General features: G+C 43.9%; 1 long non-coding RNA gene across 1 annotated transcript; it reads left to right on the top strand.

Annotated features, from left to right (window-relative positions):
* Positions 1–2,306: 2,306 nt before the first annotated feature.
* On the top strand, positions 2,307–3,508 carry LOC129836116 (uncharacterized). Its single transcript, XR_008756608.1, has 2 exons — positions 2,307–2,521; positions 2,850–3,508. It is a non-coding gene; the product is annotated as an uncharacterized LOC129836116 (long non-coding RNA).
* The last annotated feature ends 7,862 nt before the right edge of the window (positions 3,509–11,370 follow it).

Here is an 11,370-nt window from a genome sequence, read left to right as displayed (position 1 = left end):
ATAAATTGGATGCAGTCTATCACAGTGCCATCCGTTTTGTCACCAAAGCCCCATATACTACCCACCACTGCGACCTGTACGCTCTCGTTGGCTGGCCCTCGCTTCATATTCGTTGCCAAACCCACTGGCTCCAGGTCATCTACAAGACCCTGCTAGGTAAAGTCCCCCCTTATCTCAGCTCACTGGTCACCATAGCAGCACCCGCCTGTAGCACGCGCTCCAGCAGATATATCTCTCTGGACACCCACAAAACCAATTCTTCCTTTGGCTGCCTCTCCTTCCAGTTCTCTGCTGCCAATGACTGGAATGAACTACAAAAATCTCTGAAACTGGAAACACTTATCTCCCTCACTAGCTTTAAGCACCAGCTGTCAGAGCAGCTTACAGATTACTTCACATGTACATAGCCCATCTATAATTTAGCTCAAACAACTCCCCCTACTGTATTTATTTATTTTGCTCCTTTTTATTTTGCTCCTTTTGCTCCTTTGCACCCCATTATTTATATTTTCTACTTCCACTGCAAATCTACCATTCCAGTGTTTTACTTGCTATATTGTATTTACTTCGCCACCATGGCCTTTTTTTTGCCTTTACCTGCCTTATCTCACCTCATTTGCTCACATTGTATATAGACTTATTTTTCTACTGTATTATTGACTGTATGTTTGTTTTACTCCATGTGTAACTCTGTGTTGTTGTATGTGTCGAACTGCTTTGTTTCATCTTGGCCAGGTTGCAATTGTAAATGAGAACTTGTTCTCAACTTGCCTACCTGGTTAAATAAAGGTTACATAAATAAATAAAAAACACAAATTCACAACACAGGAACGCCGAGTGCTGAAGCACCTAGCTTGTAAAAATTGTCCGTCCTCAGTTGCAACACTCACTAACAAGTTCCAAACTCCCTTTGGATTTTTTTAAATTTAACTAGACATGTCAGTTAAGAACAAATTCTTATTTACAATGACAGCCTACCACGGCCAAACCCAGACAACTGTGCGCTGCCCTATGGGACTCCCAATCACAGCCAGTTGTGATACAGCCTGGATTTGAACCAGGGTGTCTGTAGTGATGCCTCTAGCACTGACATGCAGCATCTTAGACCGCTGCGCCACTCGGGAGTCCCGAATGTCAGCACAAGAACTGTTTGTCGGGAGCTTCATGAAATGGGTTGCCATGGCCGAGCAGCCGCACACAAGCCTAAGATCACTATGCGCAATGCCAAGTGTCGGCTGGAGTGGTGTAAAGCTCACCGCCATTGGAGTCCGGAGCAGTAGAAACACGTTCTCTGAATCACGCTTCACCATCTGGCAGTCCAACGGACAAATATTGGTTTGGCGGATGCCAGGAGAACGCTACCTGCCCCAATGTATACTGCCAACTGTAAAGTTCGGTGAAGGAGGAATAATGGTCTGGGGCTGTTTTTCATAGTTCGGGCTAGGCCCCACCAGTGAAGGGAAATTTGAATGCTACAGCATTCTATTACATTCTATACGATTCTGTGCTTCCAACTTTGCGGCAACAGTTTGGGGAAGATCCTTTCTTGTTTCAGCATGACAATGCCCCCATGCACAAAGCGAGGCCCATACAGAAATGGTTTGTCGAGATCAGTGTGGAAAAACTTGACTGGCCTGCACAGAGCCCTGACCTCAACCCCATCGAACACCTTTGGGATGAATTGGAACGCCGACTGCGAGCCAGTTCCTATAGCCCAACATAGCCTGACCTCATTAATGCTCTTGCGACTGAATGGAAGCAGATCTCCACAGCAATGTTCCAAAATCTCTTGGAAAGCTTTCCCAGAAGAGAGGAGGCTGTTATAGCAGCAAAGGGGGGACAAACTCCATATTAATGCCCATGATGTTGGAATGAGATGTTCGATGACCAGGTGTCCACATAGATTTACTTTTGATACTTACGTATATTTAAAACCAAATACTTTCAGACTTTTACTTTAGTATTTTACTGAGTGTCTTTCACTTTTATTTGAGTTAATTTCTATGAAGGTATCTTTCCTTTTTCTCAAGTATGACAATTGTGTACTTTTTACACTACTAGCAGTTAGTGGATTTCTGGGCAACAGGAGTCTCTGCTAATTAGTTATAGGATGACTAACAATGGAGTTGAATACACATCTAATAAGTATTATTTTCCATGAATTACATGGCTATTATAATGTATTAATCAGTTGCACCATAATATCAAAAGGCCTACGTATTTATATTATTAAGTTAAGTTACTGTTTTACATTTCCATTCTTTATTTATGTTATCTGTTTATTTATTTTACCCCGGAAGTTATCGTCCAACTCGTTTTTTCCCGGATTAATCCAACATGGCCGCGTCCTTGTGATTTACGATAAATGTACAGTCAAGCTCCAAAATTTTTTAAAACATGCAAATCAAAGAAGTAGTAAAGTGGAATGTACGGGTGTCTATGCTGTATGCTTTCGGTATATGGACAATGCTCGGCACATACGGATATTATCAGTACATGGGGCGCAATGAAGTAAAGCCAGGTAGGCTACGCGCGGCACAGCAGCTCAGCTAGCGTTAGCTAACGTTGGCTAACTAGCTAGCAGTCACAGTTTGTCTAGGTAGCTATTTATCTAAATATCAATACCATAGCTACAGATCACATTATATGATGGACTGTTATTGAACAAGCTGCTAATGATTTCTAATGGAAGTGCTTCCAAAGATTGACAATATTAAATTTCCTTGACCTTGCAATTGTTGATAAGCTCAAGCTAGACTTGTAACAGAATTCAGCACAAATGTACTTTTTTTTTCCAATTACAAAATTGCATGTTTAGTAAATTATGTGTTCATCTTATCATTCTGCAGTCAAAGAAGAGGAGGAACAACCTCCAAATCCTAGAGAAGTGACTATCCAGAGTGCACACATGAAAACCACCATCGTCTACAAGGAAAACTTTGTTCCTTATTCTACAAGGATCTACAATTTTGTCAGCTCGCTCAGTCGGGACTCTGCATCGGCTGACAGCCAAGACAATACAAAGTAATGGTGAAAACGTTAAAATTGACATGAACTGATGCCATTGCCTGCCTAAACTACCACATTTGAGATGAGTGTAGCAAAATACTTAGGAATTAACACTGTAAATTGTACATTGAATATATCTCTGTGTAAAATACACTGACTGAAATTATTTGTCACTTGTATGAATTAAAATACCACAGTATCCCTCTGTTCGAGAACCCCTCTGCAAGCCTTGAAACCCTCTCTACCTACACTGCACACGTTCTCAATGCAAAGTGTAGACAACATCTGGCTGTTGAACTTCTAGATGTAACCTGTCCTGTACATTGCTGCTGTATTACATTCAGTCCATGTAACATTTTGCAACAAAAATCTGAAATAGGAGCATAACCTTTATACAACTAGCAGTGTCTGACAAGCTGGCCTATATCATGCATGATTTTCAGCACTTCAAGATTAAATCAATAAAACTTCTGTCAAATAAACTTAGTTTGTAAATGAAGTGCAACTGCTAATTCAATGTTTGCTGTTGTCTGTGTTGATCACAGTAATGTAATATCCATTTATCTGAGGACACACTACACATTAGCCTGTTATGATCTGTTGATTGTGTCTGGATGATAAAATTGGGGGAAGTACCAGTACCACTCGCCACTTTTTAATTGGAGACAACTGTTAGCAGTAAAATATTTCACAGTTGAAAATGTTCATGATGTGAAGAGGGAATCTTGGGAAGAGGGAATCTTGGAGGGTAGTGAAAGTAGCTTTTTTTAAACGCCTCCTATCCTGCTGTGTTAGTTCTCCTTACCTGCTGCGTTAGTTCTCCTTACCCGCTGCGTTAGTTCTCCTTGCCTGCTGCGTTAGTTCTCCTTACCTGCTGCGTTAGTTCTCCTTGCCTGCTGCGTTAGTTCTCCTTGCCTGCTGTGTTAGTTCTCCTTACCTGCTGCGTTAGTTCTCCTTGCCTGCTGTGTTAGTTCTCCTGACCCGCTGCGTTAGTTCTCCTTGCCTGCTGCGTTAGTTCTCCTTACCTGCTGCGTTAGTTCTCCTTACCCGCTGCGTTAGTTCTCCTGACCCGCTGCGTTAGTTCTCCTGACCCGCTGCGTTAGTTCTCCTGACCCGCTGCGTTAGTTCTCCTGACCCGCTGCGTTAGTTCTCCTGACCCGCTGCGTTAGTTCTCCTTACCCGCTGCGTTAGTTCTCCTGACCCGCTGCGTTAGTTCTCCTTACCCGCTGCGTTAGTTCTCCTGACCTGCTGCGTTAGTTCTCCTTACCCGCTGCGTTAGTTCTCCTGACCTGCTGCGTTAGTTCTCCTTACCTGCTGCGTTAGTTCTCCTTGCCTGCTGCGTTAGTTCTCCTTACCCGCTGTGTTAGTTCTCCTTACCTGCTGCGTTAGTTCTCCTTACCCGCTGTGTTAGTTCTCCTGACCCGCTGCGTTAGTTCTCCTTACCCGCTGTGTTAGTTCTCCTTACCTGCTGCGTTAGTTCTCCTTACCCACTGCGTTAGTTCTCCTTACCTGCTGCGTTAGTTCTCCTGACCCGCTGTGTTAGTTCTCCTGACCCGCTGCGTTAGTTCTCCTTGCCTGCTGCGTTAGTTCTCCTTACCTGCTGCGTTAGTTCTCCTTACCCGCTGCGTTAGTTCTCCTGACCCGCTGCGTTAGTTCTCCTGACCCGCTGCGTTAGTTCTCCTGACCCGCTGCGTTAGTTCTCCTGACCCGCTGCGTTAGTTCTCCTGACCCGCTGCGTTAGTTCTCCTGACCCGCTGCGTTAGTTCTCCTGACCCGCTGCGTTAGTTCTCCTTACCCGCTGCGTTAGTTCTCCTGACCTGCTGCGTTAGTTCTCCTTACCTGCTGCGTTAGTTCTCCTTACCCGCTGTGTTAGTTCTCCTGACCTGCTGCGTTAGTTCTCCTTACCCACTGCGTTAGTTCTCCTTACCTGCTGCGTTAGTTCTCCTGACCCGCTGTGTTAGTTCTCCTGACCCGCTGTGTTAGTTCTCCTGACCCGCTGCGTTAGTTCTCCTGACCCGCTGTGTTAGTTCTCCTTACCCGCTGCGTTAGTTCTCCTTGCCTGCTGTGTTAGTTCTCCTGACCCGCTGCGTTAGTTCTCCTGACCCGCTGCGTTAGTTCTCCTTGCCTGCTGCGTTAGTTCTCCTTGCCTGCTGTGTTAGTTCTCCTAACCTGCTACGTAAAGTCACTTCTGTCCGTAGCTGAACATAGAAGCCATTCGTTCCAGAGAAGCCATCACGATCACCACAGCGGTACCTCAGATCCCCCCCCAGGTCACCCTGCACCAGCGTTGGCTTTGTGTTCCAGCGCCAACTGATTTACAAACGAAGCACTGGATAAAGCAGATGCTTCTTGAGCCATACCACCAAGAGTAACTACTACTACTACATTTTAATCGCTGATGAAGGTTAAAGGCTGGTTAATAAAAATGTGTTTTTATCCACATACAGTCAGGTCCAAAGTTATTGACACCCTTGATAAAGATGAACAAAAAAGACTGTATAAAATAAACAATACAAATATTGAACTACAATATTTTATGCTCCCATAAATCTTGCAATTATAATATTTTATGCTAATATAATTGCTCAGAGAAAGAGATTTTGTTTAACAAGTACATATATATACACTGCTCAAATAAATAAAGGGAACAGTTAAACAACACAATGTAACTCCAAGTCAATCACACTTCTGTGAAATCAAACTGTCCACTTAGGAAGCAACACTGATTGACAATAAATTTCACATGCTGTTGTGCAAATGGAATAGACAAAAGGTGGAAATTATAGGCAATTAGCAAGACACCCCCAAAAAAGGAGTGATTCTGCAGGTGGTGACCACAGACCACTTCTCAGTTCCTATGCTTCCTGGCTGATGTTTTGGTCACTTTTGAATGCTGGCGGTGCTCTCACTCTAGTGGTAGCATGAGACGGAGTCTACAACCTACACAAGTGGCTCAGGTAGTGCAGTTCATCCAGGATGGCACATCAATGCGAGCTGTGGCAAAAAGGTTTGCTGTGTCTGTCAGCGTAGTGTCCAGAGCATGGAGGCGCTACCAGGAGACAGGCCAGTACATCAGGAGACGTGGAGGAGGCCGTAGGAGGGCAACAACCCAGCAGCAGGACCGCTACCTCCGCCTTTGTGCAAGGAGGTGCACTGCCAAAGCCCTGCAAAATGACCACCAGCAGGCCACAAATGTCCATGTGTCAGCATATGGTCTCACAAGGGGTCTAAGGATCTCATCTCGGTACCTAATGGCAGTCAGGCTACCTCTGGCGAGCACATGGAGGGCTGTGCGGCCCCACAAAGAAATGCCACCCCACACCATGACTGACCCATCGCCAAACCGGTCATGCTGGAGGATGTTGCAGGCAGCAGAACGTTCTCCACGGCGTCTCCAGACTCTGTCACGTCTGTCACGTGCTCATGTGCTCAGTGTGAACCTGCTTTCATCTGTGAAGAGCACAGGGCGCCAGTGGCGAATTTGCCAATCTTGGTGTTCTCTGGCAAATGCCAAACATCCTGCACGGTATTGGGCTGTAAGCACAACCCCCACCTGTGGACGTCGGGCCCTCATACCACCCTCATGGAGTCTGTTTCTGACCGTTTGAGCAGACACATGCACATTTGTGGCCTGCTGGAGGTCATTTTGCAGGGCGCTGGCAGTGCACCTCCGTGCACAAAGGCGGGGGTAGCGGTCCTGCTGCTGGGTTGTTGCCCTCCTACGGCCTCCTCCACGTCTCCTGATGTACTGGCCTGTCTCCTGGTAGCGCCTCCATGCTCTGGACACTACGCTGACAGACACAGCAAACCTTTTTGCCACAGCTCGCATTGATGTGCCATCCTGGATGAGCTGCACTACCTGAGCCACTTGTGTGGGTTGTAGACTCCGTCTCATGCTACCACTAGAGTGAGAGCACCGCCAGCATTCAAAAGTGACCAAAACATCAGCCAAGAAGCATAGGAACTGAGAAGTGGTCTGTGGTCACCACCTGCAGAATCACTCCTTTTTGGGGGGTGTCTTGTTAATTGCCTATAATTTCCACCTTTTGTCTATTCCATTTGCACAACAGCATGTGAAATTTATTGTCAATCAGTGTTGCTTCCTAAGTGGACAGTTTGATTTCACAGAAGTGTGATTGACTTGGAGTTACATTGTGTTGTTTAAGTGTTCCCTTTATTTTTTTGAGCAGTGTATATTTAAGATAAGGGTTGAAATTCATGTCTCCCATGTTTTCAAAACTCCAGCACCCTTTCCTTGTGAGGATAATGACACTGAGCCAACTCTGGATGGTTCTGACTTAGAATATGTGGACTACTACAAATACCTAGGTGTCTGGTTAGACTGTAGACTCTCCTTTCAGACTCACATTAAGCATCTCCAATCCAAAATTAAATCTAGAGTCAGCTTCCTATTTCGCAAAACAAAGCCTCCTTCACTCATGCTGCCAAACATACCCTCGTAAAACTGACTATCCTACCGATCCTTGCTCCACAGCTCTATTCAGCAAACTGGATGTAGTGTATCACAGTGCCATCCGTTTTGTCATCAAAGCCCCATATACAGTTGAAGTCGGAAGTTTACATACACTTAGGTTGGAGTCATTAAAACTCGTTTTTCAACCACTCCAAATATTTCTTGTTAACAAACTATAGTTTTGGCAAGTCGGTTAGGACATCTACTTTGTGCATGACACAAGTCATTTTTCCAATAATTGTTTACAGATTATTTCACTTATAATTCACTGTATCACAATTCCAGTGAGTCGGAAGTTTACATACACTTAGGTGACTGTGCCTTTAAACAGCTTGGAATATTCCAGAAAATGATGTCATGGCTTTAGAAGCTTCTGGTAGGCTAATTGACATCATTGGAGTCAATTAGAGGTGTACCTGTGGATGTATTTCAAGGACTACCTTCAAACTCAGTGCCTCTTTGCTTGACATCATGGGAAAATCAAAAGAAATCAGCCAAGATCTCAGAAAAAAAATTGTAGACCTCCACAAGTCTGGTTCATCCTTGGGAGCAATTTCCAAACGCCTGAAGGTACCACGTTCATCTGTACAAACAATAGTACGCAAGTACAAACACCATGGGACCACGCAGCCACCATACCGCTCAGGAAGGAGACGCGTTCTGTCTCCTAGAGATGAACATACTTTGGTGCAAAAAGTGCAAATCAATTCCAGAACAACAGCAAAGGACCGTGTGAAGACGCTAGTGGAAACGGGTACTAAAGTATCTATATCCACAGTTAAACGAGTCCTATATCTACATAACCTGAAATGCCGCTCAACAAGGAAGAAGCCACTGCTCCAAAACCGCCATAAAAAAGCCAGACAACGGTTTGCAAGTGCACATGGGGACAAAGATTTGACTTTTTGTAGAAATGTCCTCTGGTCTGATGAAACAAAAACAGAACTGTTTGGCCATAATGACCATCGTTATGTTTGGAGGGGAAAGGAGGAGGCTTGCAAGCCGAGGGGGGGCAGCATCATGTTGTGGGGGTGCTTTGCTGCAGGAGGGACTGGTGCACTTCACAAAATAGATGGCATCATGAGGGAGGAAAATGGTGTGGATATATTGAAGCAACATCTCAAGACATCAGTCAGGAAGTTAATGCTTGGTCGCAAATGGGTCTTCCAAATGTACAATGACCCCAAGCACACTTTCAAAGTTGTGGCAAAATGGCTATAGGACAAGAAAGTCAAGGTATTGGAGTGGCCATCACAAAGCCCTGACCTCAATCCTATGGAAAATGTGTGGGCAGAACTGAAAAAGTGTGTGCGAGCAAGGCCTACAAACCTGACTCGGTTAGACCAGTTCTGTCAGGAAGAATGGGCCAAAATTCACCCAACTTCTTGTGGGTAACTTGTGGAAGGCTACCTGAAATGTTACTGAAAGAAATAAAAGCTGAAGTCAATCATTCTCTCTACTATTATTCTGACATTTCACATTCTTAAAATAAAGTGGTGATCCTAACTGACCTAAAACAGGGAATATTTACTAGGATTAAATGTCAGAAATTGTGAAAAACTGAGTTTAAATGTATTTTGCTAAGGTATATGTAAACTTCCAACTTCAACTGTACTACCCACCACTGTGACCTGTATGCTCTCGTTGGCTGGCCCTCGCTACATATTTGTCGCCAAACCCATTGGCTCCAGGTCATCTATAAGTCTTTGCTAGGTAAAGCCCCGCCTTATCTCAGCTCACTGGTCACCATAGCAACACCCACCCGTAGCACGCGCTCCAGCAGATATATTTCACTGGTCATTCCCAAAGCCAACACCTTCTTTGGCCGCCTTTCCTTCCAGTTCTCTGCTGCCAATGACTGGAACGAATTGCAAAAATCACTGAAGCTGGAGTCTTATATCTCCCTCACTAACTTTAAGCATCAGCTGTCAGAGCAGCTTACCGATCACTGCACCTGTACACAGCCCATCTGTAAATAGCCCACCCAACTACCTCATCCCCATATTGTTATTTTTTTTGTTGCTCTTTTTCACCCCAGTATCTCTACTTGCACATCATCATCTGCACATCTATCACTCCAGTGTTAATGCTAAATTGTAATTATTTCGCCACTATGGCCTATTTATTGCCTTACCTCCCTAACCTTACTACATTTGCACACACTGTCTATATATTTTTCTATTGTGTTATTGGCTGTATGTTTGTTTATCCCTTGTATAACTCTGCATTGTTGTTTTTGTCGCATTGCTTTGCTTTATCATGGCCAGGTCGCAGATGTAAGTGAGAACTTGTTCTCAACTGGCCTACCAGGTTAAATAAAGGTGAAATAAATGTATATTTTATGTAAATGTTTTATGAGATTGGAGAACTCTTTGGTCGGGATCTTTGACCATTCCTCTATACAAAATCTTTCCAGATCCTTGATGGTCTTGTGTGTGCTTGGGGTTATTGTCTTGCTGGAAGATCCATTTGCGGCCTAGTTTCAGCCTCCTAGCAGAGGCAACCAGGTTTTGGGCTAAAATGTCCTGGTACTTGGTAAAGTTCATGATACCATTGACGGTAACAAGTGCCTCTAGACCAGTGGAACCAAAATAACCCCATAACATCCAAGATCCACCATCATATTTTACACTAGTTCTGAGTTACTTTTCTGCATACGTTTCCATGTTTCAGTGCCAACACCACCACTGGTGTGCGTGGCCAAAGAGCTCTATGTTCATGTCATCTGACCATAGCACCAGTTCTAATTCAAGTGCCAATGCTGTTTATCAAACTCCAGGTGGTGCTGTGGTCAGATGACATGAACATAGGATTAGTGTCGTTATCCTGGCAAGAGGAGGGTGCTGAAGAATTGGAAACGGTATCCTCACAAGAGGAGGGTGCTGAAGAATTGGAAACGGTATCCTCACAAGAGGAGGGTGCTGAAGAATTGGAAACGGTATCCTCGCAAGAGGAGGGTGCTGAAGAATTGGAAACGGGTGCCATTTTGACCCCAATCTTTTATTTTATTACTTGTTCATTTTAAGCAAAATATTTTTCTCAATTGTATTAGTATAAAATAATTTAAAAAACTTTTAGCATACAATATACATTAGCTAAGTATTTGTTTTATTTATTTTATACAGTCTTAATTTCTGCCAAAAATGTTGGTTCTGATTGTATATCTCTTTCATACACAGACCAAAATCACACTAATTTCCCATACATGCTTTTTGTACCAGCTTTTTTTGTATATCTGAAAGGGGTAAAAATAAATATGGTAACTTAAAAGCCACCTGAAGACCTAGTCATGATTCCTGCATTTTCACAGACCCTGTAACCAAAATACAGGTATCGGGTCTGTGTGAATAGTGCTCTGCTTTTTTTCATTACCACTTCCATTGTTTAACACCTGCCTAATTTGAAATGCAAACAGGCCCAATGGTTTAACAACACCTTACCCTTCCAATGTGCCAGTTACCCACTGATATGTATAAAAGGGGTACAGTATACTGTCTGCAAGACAATAGTAAATAAGGTGCTGTTTGAAAGGGGGTCAACATTGCCTAATATATATTTGATTTTTTACAGGTAATATACCACATTTTCTGTCTGAAATGGGTATTACACTGCCCTCCAGGAGTTGCTGAATTGCCTCTTCATTTTGCTCCACAATTCATGCTCCCTGGTGTGGAGAGCGAGGTAGTGACAGTGCTCCCCTCCCTTCGAAAATGCTCATAATGACAGTACCGTAGGTTTTTGGGACAGATGTGCAAAACACCAATTTAACCCCAGGAATCAGTACAGAAGGTATTTTTAGCACGTTTATGCTGTCTGATATGGCAGCAAAAGTTATCTACTGTACTCCCAACTGCTGCCGCTAGATGCCTCTGACAACGCAGCAAGGT

Source organism: Salvelinus fontinalis, chromosome 3 (assembly GCF_029448725.1).
Source record: "Salvelinus fontinalis isolate EN_2023a chromosome 3, ASM2944872v1, whole genome shotgun sequence".
NCBI lineage: Eukaryota > Metazoa > Chordata > Actinopteri > Salmoniformes > Salmonidae > Salvelinus > Salvelinus fontinalis.
The sequence above is the reverse complement of the archived record's forward strand: the minus strand, read 5'-3'. Positions and strand labels throughout refer to the sequence as shown.